The sequence below is a fragment of the Chenopodium quinoa genome, unplaced genomic scaffold, assembly GCF_001683475.1.
Source record: "Chenopodium quinoa cultivar QQ74 unplaced genomic scaffold, ASM168347v1, whole genome shotgun sequence".
Taxonomy (NCBI): Eukaryota; Viridiplantae; Streptophyta; class Magnoliopsida; order Caryophyllales; family Amaranthaceae; genus Chenopodium; species Chenopodium quinoa.
This window is the reverse complement of record NW_018742959.1, coordinates 3,202,501-3,220,967: the sequence shown is the minus strand read 5'-3', so window position 1 is coordinate 3,220,967 and position 18,467 is coordinate 3,202,501.

Here is an 18,467-nt window from a genome sequence, read left to right as displayed (position 1 = left end):
GCTAGCCTCGTTTTACGCGTTAGAATTCTGTTTTGATTTTCTATCTTTTTGGTTGATTTTCTCTATAAATAGCCTTCTAAAAATTCCGTTTTCATTCACCAATTCTCTCTATTCATCAACTCTTATCAAGAATTTCTTGATTCTCTCCCTCTTCCTAGCCTAGCATTTTACAAACAAAATTCCTCATACATTAGCACTAGACAAACCTAGCATGGTTCGAAGTTGCCTTCGCCCTAAACGTAAAAGGTTTTAATTTCTGAGGGTTTGGTCCCTAATCTCTATTTCAGTTATTACTTAATTTAATTGTTGTTTATTATTTTCCTTAAAGTTACTAATGTGTGTATTTTGTTATTAGAAAGAGGTACGACGCATCCAAGTAAGTGCTTTAATTGGTTTCATTGTTGTTATGATATAGAAATCATGCTTAGGTTATTATTATAATTCCTAGCGTCGTGTTAGGGTGTTTTGATCTTCCTAATATCATGTTTAGGGTAACAACTAAAAAATGCTAATATCAAGTATGATTAAAAGTATGATGCCTTTTATTTTCTTCCTAATAGTTATGATTGTTAGTATCATGTTAGGGCTAAATATTTGATTTTTATTGTTTAGTGACTTGCTAGCGTTTGCTATTAATCTTTTTAGTATCATGCCTAGGATCTTGCTATTATGATGCTTTATTTTTAACATGAACATGATTATGAATATTATTTTTTTTATGATGATTAATTGTTATGATTATTATATTGCTTGATTATATTTATTGTTATTGCTTTATCACACCTTTTATGCATGTTTAAAGGGAATTGGTACTTGTAATCACGGTTAATAAGATAATTAATAATCTTGTTTAGGGTTAATATGATTATAATTCAAGTGATCTCCAATAAAAGTTTATTTATGCATTAATATTCAACTAACATAGTTAAATATGTTTAGGGTTAAACCTATTGATTGCATGTTAGTCAGAAAGCGCACATGAATACGATCAGAATAAAGTAGAGGCCTATTATTAGGGCAGGTTCAATCTCTTTTAGGTTGGATTTGTACCTTCATCCCCGAACAACCAGTCATGGTTCCAGACCTATTGGAGTTGACGATCTCCTGGATCGTTAAGGGGTGTAACCTTCACCTCGTGAACGGTTTATAAGTTCCTCAAACTTGTTGGCGACTCTTTTGCTCTATCTTCTTTCCCTTTGGACGCCACCATACTTTAGTGTATGATCATAGTGGGGTTCAAGCTTAGGGATAACGCTTGAAATATTCCCTATAGTTTTTTGGCGACTCCACTAGGGAGGATTTCTATTTTAATTCCTAAAATTTATTTCGACAATGATTTAGAATGAGTGGATGAGACTCGAAAAGTTCTAAGTATTTCATGTGCGTAATTTTTATTTACATTATTGTCATATGCATAAAAAAGACCCCATTGAAAAGACCATCCGTAATGAGTTAAAACAAAGGATTTTTATATGTAGGAAATTTGAGGAATATCTTTCGCAACTAGAATCGAAATAACACTGCGCAAAACTGGAAAATTTTATCGAGCACAGAAAGCTGCTGAGGCACGTAGGAACTAGAGTCAGCAAACAAAGATTAGCGCCATTATTTTGACTTTAGCGCCAGACGACAGCCTCTGTCGCCAGGCGCTAAAGCCAAAAGCTGGCGCCGGCCTCTCTTTGCTGGCGCCAAGTTCTTCCAATACCGAGCCAGAAATATGCGTTCTAATTTCGACTAGTTTTTAGCACTGTTTGCTCGATCCTACTTCCCGATTGAGTTTTTCTCACGTTTCTGAAATTCATATGTGTTCTACATGTGGACATAACCCTCTGGGAATTCATGCTCCATCTACCTGATTGAACGCTCTGAGCAACAAAGGGTACATGCGAGAATGTTGAATTCAGCAAACCATGGAAGCAAGTTTTTTAACTCGCGGTGTCCCATCCACTCGCGCCAACCCTTCACGGTTAGGCTTCCGCGCTGTGCATCCGGACAATTAACCATGGAACCTCTTTGACTAACCCATATCCCGAACTTTAGAGAACTAGAGCCGTGGTTAGGTTGCAAACTCATTGCATCATATTGTGCCTACTTGACTAATGTGCATTTTTCGTTGTGCATACTCTATGTGTTTCTCCTAACTGTTTGTTTGACTTGTGCTAAGATTAAATAAATTAATGACTAAAAGTACTTTGCTTAATTAATTAATTTTGGTAATTAGAGTCTAATAATCTAATCAGAGTTGACTTAGTACGACTTTAGGCATACCCTGTAGAGTAATAATACCGAAAGCAACTCCAGATCAACGTTCCAGCACACTGGCGCCGAGATTTGGACTGCAGCGCCACTCTGTGGAGTGTAGCGCCTGGCGACAGCTCTGTCGTCTTGCGCTACACTATACAGTGCGACGCCAGTCCTGTTGTTTTGGCGACAGTTCGGTTTATTTCTCAAGTCATCACCTTGTGTCTAATTAAACAGTTTGCTAATTAATTCGGTTGATTTTTACTGTTAATTATACCTTGTTAAGTCATTAATTGAGTCAAGTCACATAGTCTAGCCACATGGTCATGATATGAGTCTTAACATGTCACCTACACTCACTAGTCTTAGTCCACACTTTGAGTATATGTCACCATGACCATGTCTTAGGTTCATGCATGAGTCAGTTTTTTTCCGTCGTTCGAGTTGGGGGTACATTCTATTTCTAATTTCTTCATATCCCTCCATCTACATCATCTTTATTCACTTCCTCCATCCATTACATGTTGAATAGAGTTTTAGTCAAATAATTAACAATGAATATCCCCGAATTCCTTTTCCATAGTACTTGGTTGAGAAGAGAAGGGCGATTAATCAAGGACAACCTCTTTATTCAAGTCTTACTTTTTGATAAATCGATTCGTCAAAAGAGGAAAGCTAAAAAGATAATGACAACTCAAGAAGAAGTCAATGAACTTAGGAGTCAATTGACTGACGTGACTGAGACGTTAAAGGCTTTAACCCTCAAAATTGATGACCCCGTGAAGCAACAACAAATGAACCTTATGCAAGAAAGCTTGAGCAAGCTATCTAGTGACTATAAATTTCAAGGCATTAGTTCACAAGGGGTCTCGCTGGACAAGGAACTTCTTCCGCATAAGTTCAACGCCAACGACATCCCAAAATTCAAGGCAGCAGATAACCCTTACTTTCATCTAAGAGCTTTTGAAACTATAATGAACATTAAGGGGATTGACAAGAAAGTCTTTCATTCTTTATTTTCCTTATCCCTTGAGACCGTTTGTCAACAATGGCTCTTTTCCCTTAACAAAGAGAAAACCTCTTCTTGGGAGTCGGTAACAAACGCTTTCATAGATAGATATAAGTGCAACATTCAAGACAAAACTGACCACATACAACTTGAGATGTTAAAACAAAAAGAAAACGAAGGGTTCACTTCTTTCTTCAACAAATGGAAGGAAACTTCCGCTAATATGGTTAAAGTTCCTACTGAAAAAGAATCTGTGAGGATGTTTATCAAGAATCTCCAAGGGAAGTATTCAAAGCACTTAAAATACCAACACAACTTGAATACTTTCAAGGTTGTGTATGATATAGGCATTGAAATTAAAGATGACCTTCTGAAAGATAATAGTGCGAGAGGAAAGAAGAACAACCATCCTTCTTCTTCCTCTCCCATTAATGAAGTACATGCTACGAATACCTCTAAATCACGAATCCAAAGGTCGAAAAGAGTGTTCACTCCACTTGGTATGAGTTATAAAACATCTTTCAAGAAGCTACATCACAAAGGACCAGTCATGCCCATAGGGCCCATCAAAGATCCAGTTCCAGAAGCCAGGCCACCCAAAAGGGATCCTAATAAGCACTGTAAATATCACCAAGGAAAGGGTCACGATACTGAGGAGTGTTAGAAACTCAAAGAAGCTATTCAAGTTCTGAATGATGACAATAAAACATCCGAGATTCTGGCCATCGAAGAAGATCAAACATCCTTCGATCCATCACTTCTTATCACACCTGTAGGTGAGCCCATGAACGAGACAGCTTATATAACCTCTCTTGATGAAGTGGCCATGATCGAGGAGGATGAAAGTCTTGTCTTAGATAATACCAGGGAAGACTCGTCAAGTCTAAAAGAGGACTTTCAGAAACTGCAAGATGTCGTTGCCATGCTCTTGAATGTGGTAGAAGGACTAGCAAGTTGGGTGATGGTTATCGAACAAAATTCTCGCCAAGGAATTAATGAAGAACTCAATGCTCCTAAGCCACGGGAAAAATGGACCATTAAAGAATACACACCAATAGGAATGACTTATAATGAAGCTTTTGACTGTCTTCACGATTAAGGTCTCATCCACCCCATTGGTCCCAGTCAAGACCCTCCGCCTGAAAAACGGTATTATAATTGGGATCCAAAATCTTATTGCCGATACCATAGAGGTCGTGGTCATACTACCGAAATGTGTCTCGCCCTCAAGGATCGTGTTCAAGACCTCATTGATTCAAATCTCCTTCATGTTCCTCTGTGCGGCAAGAAGGCCAAGATTAGTAACGATAGTAACAGTGGCTGTAAAGGAAAGAAGAACGACTATCCTTCTCCTTCCAAAAACACCTACTCTAGTAATAGTGTTGGTAATTTCGACCTTAATGAAACCTTAGCCGTGGATAATCGAGGATTTAGAAAGCAACTAAGAAAGGATTTAACCCCTATTGGAATTAGCTACGATGACGCTTTCGATCGACTCCATGCAAAGGGACTCATTACTCCTATTGGACCTATTCAAGATCCTCCGCTTGAGAAGAGATTGTCTAGTTGGAACCCAAATGTACGCTGCAAGTACCATCAAGGTAGGGGTCATACTACTGAGAGTTGTTGGAAGCTAAAGGAAACAATCCAATATTTGATCGACAATAACGGGCTTCCAATACCTCCAGTCGGCAAGAACACCAAGTGATGATAAGCCAAGGGACAAGACGCAAGCTTCAACGACAAGATTTCATGACTTTTTTTCTATTTCTTTTTCATTTTTTTTCCCCAATAAGTTTAGCATAGGCACTTTTCTTTCCCCTTAGATTAATTTTGTAGATTCTTTCTTTTTTTCCTTTTTAAATAAAATGAGCATTTATTTTCTTACATATGATTATTGCATCTCATTGCACAAAAAAAAATAAAAAAAATTCCATGTCGAATTAAGCACAAGGTATACCAATGATTTGAGGCACCCCTTGTAGCCACATCATATTACCTTTCACCCTTTAAATATGCAATCCTTTTTGGATAAACCACTTTGAGCCTCGTCTAACGATAGACCTTCCATTTTTCAACCTACATCTACCTAACCTTGGGATGGTATGGTGTGTAACTTATGCAATTTTTAATTTCATAAAAAGCTTGAGTGACTTCAAAAGATCAAAATAAATAAATAGGCAAAAAATAATAAGAAAAGTGTACAAAAGGGCAAGTGTTCCAATTTCTTTGATATGAAAATGTCTTTGATAAGAACACGTCTTAGATTGCGTATCTCATCGGGTAGTGCTCGGTACCGTGCCTGAGAAACATGAATGCCAAGTGAGTGATAGACCGCATGATCGGGATTGCCCACACACATAAAAATAAAAATAAATGCTAAAGCAAAAAATATAAAAAATAAAAAGGGAAAAGAGTAGAAAGCCTCAAGCATAAAAATATAAAGATTCAAAAGCAAGGTTTCACACCTTGGGGGCTTATCAAGGGTCTTGAGCCTTTATCCCTTTCTTCTACAACCTTTAGCCTTACCACGTTATAACCCATAAAAAGACCTTTTGAGGTATACATACACTTGTGTGAGGTTCGGCTAGAGCTACGTTCGGCCTGATTCCTAACGGATACGTAGGCAACCTCACATCGAGGTGCAGCCGTAATAAACATGCATTCACATTCACATTCACATTCATACATCATGGTCATATCAAGGGATCTCCAATGCTCATCCCTATTCATTTAGCGCTAGACTTGGGGGATTGATCCCTACATCATTAGCTTACCTAGCCTAAGAGTCACCACCATTTGACTCTTCTAAAAATAATATCTTTCCACACACTTAACCCTTGCAACCTAACTTTAGTGTCACTTTCACACACTGCACAAATACATGACAAAATATACTTTCCCTTAGGAACCCTTTGTCATGAAATATTAACACAACGTTGAAGCATGTATTGTCATATCAAAATCACTCATCAATCATAATCATCATTGCATCGAAGTATGAAGTCCTTAGCCTCCGCGCCTAAGTTACCTAAATACTTTCATTATCGAGTCAACTAAGATAGTCTAAGACGTTACAATCCTTGTAATGTGAGAAACAACATTTGACTAAGCTCATTCAACATGCACCTTCAAAAAACTTCGCTTCTTTCTTTTTCGGGAGAAAGTCGGTACCCTCCACAAAAATAACGGAAAGTTTTTGCTTTTTTGCATTTTTGAGTCGCACGAGTCATGAGTCACACATGTCCTTTCACTTCGAGACGAGTCAAACTCGAGTCAATCACAACGAGTTTAGTTTATACCTTGAGTCATGTCAAGTCAATGAGTCAAGCAACACTAAGTCTTAGGTCAACCCTAAAGAGATTAGAAAAGTCCTATAGTCAAAGATATAAATGCAGGTACATCCCAGCAGGCAATTAAGGACATTCTCGGATTTTTTTTCGAAAAAAAAACCGCGAATATGACCGAATGTGATTCTTCTAAGATGAGAGGAGTTTGAGCAAAATTACATGGATCAGTAAATTAGAGATGAAGAGCTTTAATTTACAAAAGATTTGAGCAGAATTGGTTGAAAGGAAACGACCAAGCTCAAAGTTCGGAGCAAAACCAAGTAACAACGGCACCAAGAGCAGAATAGGGAAGACCCGACTCCAGCGCCAGAAGAAAACATCTAGCGTCTGGCAACAGATTTCAGCGCCTGGCGTTAGATCCCAGCGTCTGGCGACAGAGCCAAGTCGTAGCGCTAGAAGCATTGCAGCGGCGACAGAACGCTCAACCACTCAGAGTAGTTATTTCAACCTCTTTCAGCAATTTTAGAGTAGTTAGCCCCTATAAGCAATTTGACATGTTAAAGTAGTCGGTTTTATTACAATTGCAATAAGTGATCGAGCTAACTTAGCTTAAAGCGCCTATGGCTCATCGTAGAGACACCGACGTACTGGTTCATAAATAATAGAGATACTAACATACTGGTTCATAAACAGCAGAGGCACCGACATAATGGTTCACAAGCAGCAAAAGCGCCGACGTACTGGCATAGAAGAAGCAAAGTTCAAGCAAGCTTTAAAGATCGGCAAGCGTTGGTCTTCGGAAATTCTCTTCGAAATGTTATCGCAACAAATATTCAAGCATTCAAGCTCTTTTGTTAAGAGACGCGTGGACATATCACCAAAGCTCTTTTGTTTAGAGATGCGTGGACATTTATTTCAAGCTCTTTTGTTCACAGACGCGTGGACATTTCTTTCAAGCTCTTTTGTTCAGAGACGTGTGGACATTTCTTTCAAGATCTTTTGCTCAGAGACGTGTGGGTATCCTATTTTCAAGCTCTTTTGTTCACAGACGCGTGGACATTTCTTTCAATCTCTTTTGTTCAGAGACGTGTGGACATTTCTTTCAAGATCATTTGCTGAGAGACGTGTGGGCATCCTATTTTCAAGCTCTTTTGTTCAGAGACGCGTGGACATTTCTTTCAAGCTCTTTTGTTTAGAGACATGTGGATATTTCTTTCAAGCTCTTTGCTCAGAGACACGTGGGCGTATTATTCAAAAGCTCTTTGTTCAGAGACACGTGGACATATCATTCAGAAACTCTATGTTTAGAGACGCATGGACACATCATTCAAAAGTTCATATTAAAAAGAAGCTCTATTGTTCAAAAATGCGTGAACATATCCAAAAGGCTCTATTGTTCAGAGACGAGTGAACATCAAAACAACAAGATGGCGTTCCCTAGATTGTGGAAGGTTGTCACAAACAACAACAAACAGCAACAAATCGGTTACTTTAGAGACGTGTGCTCGGCGTGCAAGATACGCGTTTCTTAACTCTTTTATCTGTTTAACTAACGCTTGTTTGCAGGTATCGGCGTTACAAGAGTGATTTAGGATCGCCTAACGTTCTGAATTATTCTCCGTCCCTATCACTACTTTGACTTTTGTTTTCGAAACTTGCGTTTCTCCAAACTCTGTTAAAGTGGGGGCTTCTGTAGACACCCATTTGTGTATCCCCAAAACCAAACCCAGTGATGAGTACCTTTCACGTCGAATCATAATCGAATGAAGTGAAAGTGTGAAAAGTCTAGTGTTGCGGATAGTTTTAATTTCTTTTCTGCTCTCTCTATTTTTGAAAACCTATTTTAAGAAAACAGCCAATCCAGTTTGGTTGTTCCATGATATGGGTCCAATAATAGTGTAGTTGAATGGGGCTTGAAAATACCTTTCCAACGATATATTATAAGCCCAATTCCGATGAATATTGAGGAAGTTATGGTCAAATTACTGAAATGGGCCTGGTTTGAGCCTTATATGCGGCCCAATGATCTAGGGGAGGGCCTAATATGGATTTATTATTCCTAATGCAATTAGGAATGGTTTTAGTCTTTAAAATTCTTCTAGAAGGTTCTTTTCATTCCTAATTCAATTAGGATTGATAAATTGACTTTTGTTGACTTTTTAGAGTTTTAATCAGAATATATAAGAATATTTTTGAGGAAAATACGATTTTATCCTCTTGTACGGTCAATTTCTATCTGAATTTAGAAAATGCGTCAATAATTAAGTTAGCGCCAAACTCTAGCATTAGCGCCTGACGCTAAGCTTGGCGCCTGGCGCTAGCATCGTTTTGCGCGTCAGAATTCTGTTTTGATTTTTTATCTTTTTGGTTGATTTTCTCTATAAATATCCTACTAAAAACTCCGTTTTCATTCACCAATTCTCTCTATTCATCAACTCTCATCAAGAATTTCTTGATTCTCTCCCTCTTTCTAGCCTAGAATTTTACAAATAAAATTCCTCATACATTAGTACTAGACAAACCTAGCATTGTTCGAAGTTGCCTTCGCCCTAAACGTGAAAGGTTTTAATTTCTGAGGGTTTGGTCCCTAATCTCTATTTCAGTTATTACTTAATTTAATAGTTGTTTATTATTTTCCTTGAAGTTACTAACGTGTGTATTTTGTTATTAGAAAGAGGTACGAGGTATCCAAGTAAGTGCTTTAATTGGTTTCATTGTTATTATGATATAGAAATCATGCTTAGGTTGTTATTATGATTCCTAGCGTCATGTTAGGTGTTTTGATCTTCCTAGTATCATGTTTATGGTAACAACTAAAAAATGCTAATATCAAGTATGATTAAAAGTATGATGCCTTTTATTTTCTTCCTAATATTTATGATTGTTAGTATCATGTTAGGGCAAAATATTTTATTTTTATTGTTTAGTGACATGCTAGGGTTTGTTACTAATCTTGTTAGTATCATGCCTAGGATCTTGCTATTATTATGCTTTATTTTTAACATGAACATGATTATTAATATTATTATTTTGATGATGATTAATTGTTATGATTATTATGTTGCTTGATTATATTTATTGTTATTGCTTGATCACACCTTTTATGCATGTTTAAAGGGAATTGGTACTTGTAATCACGTTTAATAAGATAATTAATGTTGTTTCAATGAATACTACAAGAAGGGGGGTTAAATTGTAGTATGACAGTTTAGCCAAACTTTTTGCGGAAATAAAACTAAGTAAGCTAAAGGAACTGAAAGATAGCTAAAGGAACTAAAAGTGCAAGAGAGATTTTTACGTGGAAAACTCCTTAGCCCTAATCAAGGAGGAAAACCATGACCACAACGGATTTTAGGAAAAGAATCTTCACTAGAATAGGGCAATGACCCATTACAAACTAAAGACTCTAACTTCAAGTTCCTCAACAAACTCAAAGCCCCGAGGAACAAGTCACCTAACTTGTTACTCTTTTCTTCTCTTTCTCTCTTCTCACTTCTCTTTCTCTTCTCACTTCTCTTTCTCTTTCTCTTCTCACTTCTCACTTCTCTTTCTCTTTCTCTTTCTCTTCTCACTTCTCTTTCTCTTTCTCTTCTCACTTCTCTTTCTCTTCTCTTTCTCACAAATAGAAGTTCACTCAAACTTCCCAACTCCCCAATACAAGAGTTCACTCAAACCCTTACAAATTCCCTAATACAAGAGTTCACTCAAACCCTTAAACATTTCTCAAATACATATGAAAGATAGATGTACGAAACTAATATGTTGGACACATTGAGACATGTAAGGAACTTCGAACCTAAAGGAACTGACTCACCAACGTGGAAGACATAATATATTTCTCATGAAAAACTATTCCACTTAAGTGAGACACTATATGGAATAACTCTCTAAAGTCAGACAATTTTGAAAGAATTAAAAACGTTATATTTATAGAAGATTAGAAAACCCACTAATTGCCCATGTTCCTTATGATCAGAAGTGGTCCGAATCTTTAGGCCCACAAATAGAAAACTAATTTTGATTGTAAGCAACAATATTGGGTCAATTAGTTGCTCCACAACTTGCTCAATAACTTCCTTTTTGTTAGGAAAGCAATCAACACGTTTTGCAAATACCAGCCACAAGTTCCTTGGGGACCAAGTCCTTGTGCTAAAAAATAGGAGTTTAAAACTAACTTCTTTAAGAAGATAAGTTAAAATAACACACTCGTTCTTTAATTTAACTTCACATATAGACCACATTCATTTTGTTCCTTAACAAACAAAATCTTAACTGAACTCCTACTTTTAAGGTAACCACTTTAAAAATCTTTTTTCGACGAAATTGACTACAACAAAATCATATTTTGATTATAAAACTTTGTTTTATAAAATAAAATCATTTTATAAATTAGTTTATTTGAAAACTAAATCCCTAGAAATTAGGAAAATAAGTTATCTTTTTTACTAAGAGAAAATCGTATTTTATTTTCAAAAACTTATCTTTTATAAAATAAAATCTAATAAATATTAATACCAAGTCAAAACTAACTTCCTATAAAGTAGGCAAACATAATGTAATGACTATTTAACGTGGAAAACAGACTACTAGTGCTGTGCAAACTCGTGTTCCTTCTATAAATTAATTCTAGACTAACTAGTAAGGAACTTACTGGTCATCAACACTAAGTTCCTTACCGACTGAAGTTCTAATGTAGTTCCTTAGGCTTGTTCCAAACAATTTCTCTTTTCCAACATACTTACATGATTCCTAGAAAAATATACTCCTATTTTTCTGTCTTCATGTTTCTCTGATGAAGCTTCTACTCCGATGCTTTTGTTCCTGCAAAGGAACTTCTCTTCTCTGATGAAACTTGTACTCTGAAGCTTCTACTCCCGCGAAGGAACTTCTCTTTACTTGTTCCCTTTGAGGAACTGCTGCTCATTCCTTGCAAAGAACATCTTCTCATTCTTCTTAGGAACTGCATGTAAAGTCTAACAATACATTTGTACTTTAAGACTTCTTCTCTTTATGTTCCCCTTGAGGAACTCAAGCATGATCCATAAATTGTATGTAGGGAACCATCTTCAATGATGATCTAACCTGTACTCAATCATCTTCATGCTTCATGACTTGTTCATGCACATCTCAATACACATATTAGTTAGATAATCATCATTTGTTCACAATCATCAAAACCTTACAACAATTAGTAATCTTGTTTAGGGTTAATATGATTATAATTCACGTGATTGCCAATAATAGTTTATTTGTGCATTAATATTCAACCAAAATAGATAAATAGGTTTAGGGTTAAACCTATTGATTGCATGTTAGTCAGAAAGCGCACATGAATACGATCAGAATAAAGTAGAGGCCTATTATTAGGGCAGGTTCAATCTCTTTTAGGTTGGATTTGTACCTTCATCCCCCAACTACCAGTCATGGTTCTAGACCTATTGGAGTTAACGATCTCCTGGATCGTTAAGGGGTGTAATCTTCACCTCGTGAACGGCTTACAAGTTCCTAAAACTTATTGGCGACTCTTTTGCTCTATCTTCTTTCCCTTTGGACGTCACCGTACTTTAGTGTATGATCACAGTGGGGTTCAAGCTTAGGGATAACGCTTGAAATATTCCCTGCAGTTTTTCTTTTTCTTTCCATTATTTTATTCCCCCTTCTTCTTCTTATTTTCTTGTTTTTCCTTTTGATCCTTCTTCTTCTTTCTTTTAGCACCTCCCTCTTCACTTGTGTGCAAAAATCTTGTTGCACGTCCTTTTCCCGTCATTTGCCTACCTTCTCTCTTACGAAATGTGTAGTAGGCATTTGAGAAGCTCTTGCGTGCGTTGAATTATTATTTTCTAGAGCGGTCAAGCTTGGACTTTAAGCAAGCCTTTCTCAGGAAGTAACCCGTGTTCTATTGCTTTCATTTTCTTTTCTTTTTAGAGTAGATTTCCTCTCATGGAAATGTTTGTGTTCCTTTTGCTAGGTACATGACTTGATATACTTTTGTTCTTCGATTTGGATTAAGAATCAAGGACGTTTGACTCCTATTTTTGCTAGAATATGGAAGGCAAGGTTCAATTCTTTAGAAATTAGCTTTGAAAGGTTTAATTGGGTCATTTGCGAGTATTTACACTCACCTAATATCTGTAGGGAGGGTGATCCCATCGTAAGGGGGTCCTTCCTTAAATTCCCATGGCCATTTAAAAGCCTAAGACCTTACACTTGTTAAGTTGTAGTAGGATTTGAATTCCTGACTGTTTGGGAGACCTTGAATTAGAATTGATTCTATCATTACGCTTTTTTATAAGAAACAAGTAGGAGTTTCCAATGAGTTTTGGGAAAACTCATAAACCTCATTCATGCCTTTCTTCCATGTGGAGTTCATGGAATAATTAGCACGAATCGTAAGTTTACCCTTGCCTAAATTGGTCTACATAAACCATAAATGAGTTGGGGAGCGAGGGTACTAAAATAACGTTCCCTTTAGAGGGGAATCGCTATTCTAGCCCTAGTACGGCCTCTACTAGCTCTTCCTTTTTTATGATTTCATCACCAAACAATATATGCAACGCGATACCTAAAATTATGTTAGTTGATTTTATTTACACACATTAATTCACGTAGGAATTACATTGCAACGTCGTTATTTTTTATTTAATCAAATTCGTGAATATGAAAAGAAATAAACAATATTCGCCTTGGCTTAATTAATCAACAAACAATTAATTATTCAATTCTAATCTTATTTAACGCAAGATACTATGTGGAATTGATTAATAAAACCTTTTAAAGTGATCAAGCAACAATAATAAATTAACTAAAGTTATTTTAAACAAAAAAATATAAATGATTTACCTAAGTGCTTGGGAATTTACCACTTCTCTTTGATAGATCTCCATTTAGAACACTTATGGACTCCTTCTTGTTGGGGAACCTCCACCACAGTAACAAAGTATTAAAGGGGTGAGTGTTTAGGACAAGAGGGATTAGGTAGCACAAGTTCACAAGTTTTTTGCCAGAGTTTAAGGTTAATTTCTGCCTGTTTAAGCCTTGGATTAGGCTTCTATTTATAGGGAATGAGTAGGTTTAGGGTTTTCAACATTCTGCCGCAGCAGGTGTCGTGCACAAATGGATGAGTTGTGCGCGGCCACCCAGCACAAGTGACTGAGTTGCGCTGATATAGGCAGCGCAACTAATTATCTTGCGCGCGACTTTATTGCAAAATTCGATTTTCAGATTTTCTAAAATTCCTAATCTTTCACGAGCGCAATTCTAGCAGCTGCACTGAGTGTCACGCGCAACTGATTTAGTTGTGCGCACCAACCAAGCGCGACCCCTTGAGATGTACGCGTTATTTTCTGTGGCGGCGCTTATTTTGACCTAGGCACTTCTAAATCCGTCATTATTTTTTAAGTACGGGCTTAAGCCTAATTATGATCGGATTTAATTAATTGGACTCTATTTGGCTTTGTTTCTTGGTTTAGGCTAGTCTTTTGTGTTTTGTGGTTTAACTTGTTATCCATAATCATTCTTCACTTCGATCCAACCTGAAGATGGCTTTATTTATCATCATTGCACTTCCTGTCGGGACAAGAGGCCAAAAGTAGGTGTCTACAGTTAGCCCCCACTTTGATCGAGTCTAGAATAGACGATGATCAAAATATTCAAGGAAATAAATTCGAGACTCATTCTGCGAAGTTCTCATAGAGTAGAGAATCTTTCAGAAATGCAAAGGATGTAGAAACGATTCTCGATTTGCTAAGTGTATGAAATAAGTAGCTATTATGGCCAGAAAAAGTTATTTCTAGTCTTAACTCGCTAAAGAATCTTGATTAATCCTTTGCTTTTGTAGAACACATTCACAAATAAAGGTGTTCTGGGTGATGTCAAATCATGAGAAGAGATCGGTTTAAAAAAGAGTAAAAGGGGGTGATTTCCTCTCAATCATGTCATCGTTAGTCTAAAGTCCCCTGATATGTCATTGAAACTTTAGCCTGACTTTAACATAGTAAAAAGATTAAAAAGGCGTTTTCGGCATTCAAGCCTAGACGTTTTCGGCATTCGAGTCTCAATGTTTCGGCATTCAATCTTAAAGGTTTTGAAATTCGAGCCTCATTGGTATTTGAACTGGATGTTCACAAGCTAGATAGAAATACATGTCTCAAGACTGGAGGAACATATCCAAATCCAGTGAGAGAGAAGAAATTCAACAACACTCTCAGCAGTTTTGTCTACAAGATGAGTACACGTGTCTCTAGACTGGGGCACGTGACTACATGGGTGCGACATCGTCTCGTTGCTCTTTATACAGGGGGTGAACAGACACCTTAACTATCCGTTAAGCTAGTAAACTCACTAACTACCGTGTTTGCTTCCAATCAAGAAGTGTTTGTTTTTGATTGTTCGGCGCGCCCGTCAACTCGTGAGCTAACGCCTAAAGTAAAGTAATTTTCTACCTTTTAGTTCCGAAAGGTAGATCTCCCAAAGCTTGGGCTGAAGTGAAATTTTACGCAATACCTACGCCATACAATTTTACGCTGTACGATACGCCTTGCATTTTTACGCTACATGATGATGCCTTCCTTTTTGCTTTGGACGTGAAAAAAGAAGAAAAGCCGGACATTTATAACGTCTGTACAGTAAAATGACAAACCTGTCTATGGGAGCTTTTACATAAAGCACCACTACGGAATGTCTTAAGACACATTTATGAAAAACATTCAAAATGTATGCTTAGGGAAGGCACAAAGCACGGTGTGCATGCAGAATGATGCAAAAACAACTAACAACGAAGAAAATAAACAACAAAATGCAAAGCAATTAAACGATTTTGATAATTTGCGCGCCATTACGTCTAATAATGAGCAAAAACCGTTGAAAAATGATCAAGTAGATCAAAATCTGAATATCGATTATTTTAATGACCAGTATCGGCGCTCAACTCTGTAGGTCGCGCTGGCCAGGCGCTCGCAAGAAACTACGTTTTGGTGGGATGCCACACACAACTTGATGAGTTGCGTGCAACATTTTGGATTAGTAAAAGGATTTGGAGAAACGCGATCTACAACTCACTCTCTTGTTCCCCTCTTTCTCTAATTTTTATCTCTTTGCATTTTGGTTGTCGTTTTAAAGCTAATGAAAGTAAATCTTGCTCTTTTTATTTTACCAGAGTTTGATCTTGGTCAATAGAATGAAGAAATCGAATAAAGAATCCTGACTTGAAGTTGGGGTTTTTGATTCGAATTGTTTTCATGAATTTGTTTGTTTATAATTATTTTAAGAAATATATTGCACCAAATTTCATGCAAAGTTGTAATGTATTGATCCTATATGAGCATGTCAAGCATATATGTGTTTTTTTGTTCATTCTAATTTTGACTTTGTGCTTGAACTTTATTTCTCTTTTTGGTCACATAAACTATACTTTTTAATTTTAATGTAAATTGAAGTGTACAATTGTGCATTAAAATTATAAATGAAAATTTGAACTTTTATAATAGCATGAATTTGTTCTTGCGACTCATTTTTTTTTTTCATGCGTAAGTTGCAAAACTGGTTTTATCAATGATAAAAAATAATCGATGGTTATTATTATTCACTTATAAAACTGTGATTTCAAGATTTCCAGAAAACTAGTTAATTTTAGGAAATTCTTGAAGAAATCATCGAATTGGAATAGTGTGGCTATACTTGGTGCTTTTGAGCCCCCATTTTATGTTTTCGAATATTGTAGCCCCCAATGTTGGGTGACGTTGATGACTTGTTCGTTTCTTAATAATTAGACCCTTTCATGTTGCTTGAAATGGGTCTAGAAATCCTTTGTTTCATCTTATTATCATAACAACTAGGATCTTGGAAACGATTAAACTAGTGTGTTTAAATCGTTTTTTTGACCATTCATAGTTTAACAAAGAAATTTGCTTATTCTAGTAATATTGGTCATTCATCAGAACAAGTAAGGGAAAAAAATGAAATGTTGTTCAAATTTTTCATCTATTCTTGATACTTTTGAATTCTTTCTTTTAAGTTCAAATTTTGTCACTATTTTGAAGCTCGAGAAAGTAGATGTTATCCTCCTTGCAAAATTCCATTGTATGCAACAATGGAGAATAATTTAGAATGAAGACTCCTTAATTTCGAATTTAGGAGTCTTTTGTTTACATTCTAACTTATAAAATTGTTTGTCTTATATTAATAATGTGTCTTGATACAATTTCATGATGAATGATTGTGTATTAAACTTTCGTATGAACAAGTATCATGATTTTGTTTCTCTATACTAGTCATACTTTCTAATCTCTGGAGTAAATTGAAGCATTGAAACAACAATTATGCAATAAGATTAGTTCTTGAAGTTGAACTTGAAAATGGCTCGAATATGTAACTTGTTTCATAGTCAAGTTCAGTTGCAAACTTAGTTTTCAAAGGAACAAAATGATCATCAAATCATTGTGATGCATTTGAAAATTATAAGGCTCGAGATCTACAACTATTTAGGCAATTCTCGAAGTAGCTCAAATGGCATGAATATCTCATTTTGTTTCTTTGTGTATATTGGAGCCCCTACGTGTCGGGTTTTGCGCATTCTTGCTATTTTTCAAGTCTTAGAGCCCTCAATTTGGGGTAGTTCGAATGACTTGTTATTGTTTAGGCCATTCATATAATCATGATATTAAGATGGACCTATGTATATGTCCCATTTTTGTTTTGAGATATTTAGGACAATGGCATGGCTTTCACATTTTAGTTAAAGTCATGTTCGAGAAAGCAAGTTACTTCTTTGCTTGTTTATAAACCAAAACAATTTTGTTTAGGTTTAGTATATCATACCTAATGTCTAAAAATTTGTAAAGATCATTGTGGTGATTTTATTCTCAATGTTGATTTAGATCATCAAATATTTTCTTTGTTCTTATCAATCATTGATTTTGGTCTGTAGGAGGTTTGTTTACCATCCCTAAGCCAATGAGAACATGTTCGAGCCAAGAATTCGAATCTTAGTTCGTTCCTTTTGAAAATATAAATGTACATACACGTATTATTCAAACGGTTATTGTAAATCTGAAAATTTATTTATTTGATGAAATGAAAAAAAAAATTCCATAAGGAAATTTTGAATACTATTTTTTATTAGAGACAGGTTATTTCAAACTAGAATTCAAAATTTGAAAAGGGTCAAATAATTTAAATGAAAGTTTGTTTTGAAAAGCAACTTTTAATAATTGGCAAAATGCATAATATTATTTTTCAAAATGAACCCAAAATGGAGTGAAAAGTCTAGCTCGTAATTGAGTGTGAATTTTTTTGTCCAAGATTGATGAAGGAAAGTTGTAATTTACAACTTATTTCAACAAAGATATGAAAATATGAGCAAACTTTCGTACATCTAATTTTTTTTAAGTTTTACTTTTTAATGTTTGTCATCATTGTCATATTTTGCTAATTGAAAGTGAAGTTCTTTCAATTAAATAAGCACCGTAGTTTGAAAATGAATGTTTATCAAACCTAGATTTGGTGAAGTGTTAGAATAATTTATAATATCATTCGAATCACTTTCTAAATATATGGTCTCATTTTAAAATGAAAGTTGAGGTGAGACATATATCTTTAATTTAAAGCACCCAAGTGTAGACTTTAGGTGGCATTTGGAATTCATGTATACATATGCTAGGGGATGTTTCTCATGTTTATTTAAGGCCCCAAGATTTGTATTTTTATTTGCGGAATATTGCATATGTTTATCATAAATTGTTTGATCAAATAACATAATTAATTATCTTGGTCAAAAAATAGGAAGTGTTATTCTTCCCTTTGTCATTTCAAGTTATTAAGATGGTTCGTAATAAGCTTTACATGACATTGATTTTGCAGCATAAATTGCGTGTTCAAATCTTTAAATAGAGAGAAGTGGGGATGTCTTGGCTTTTTTAAGCCCCCAATTT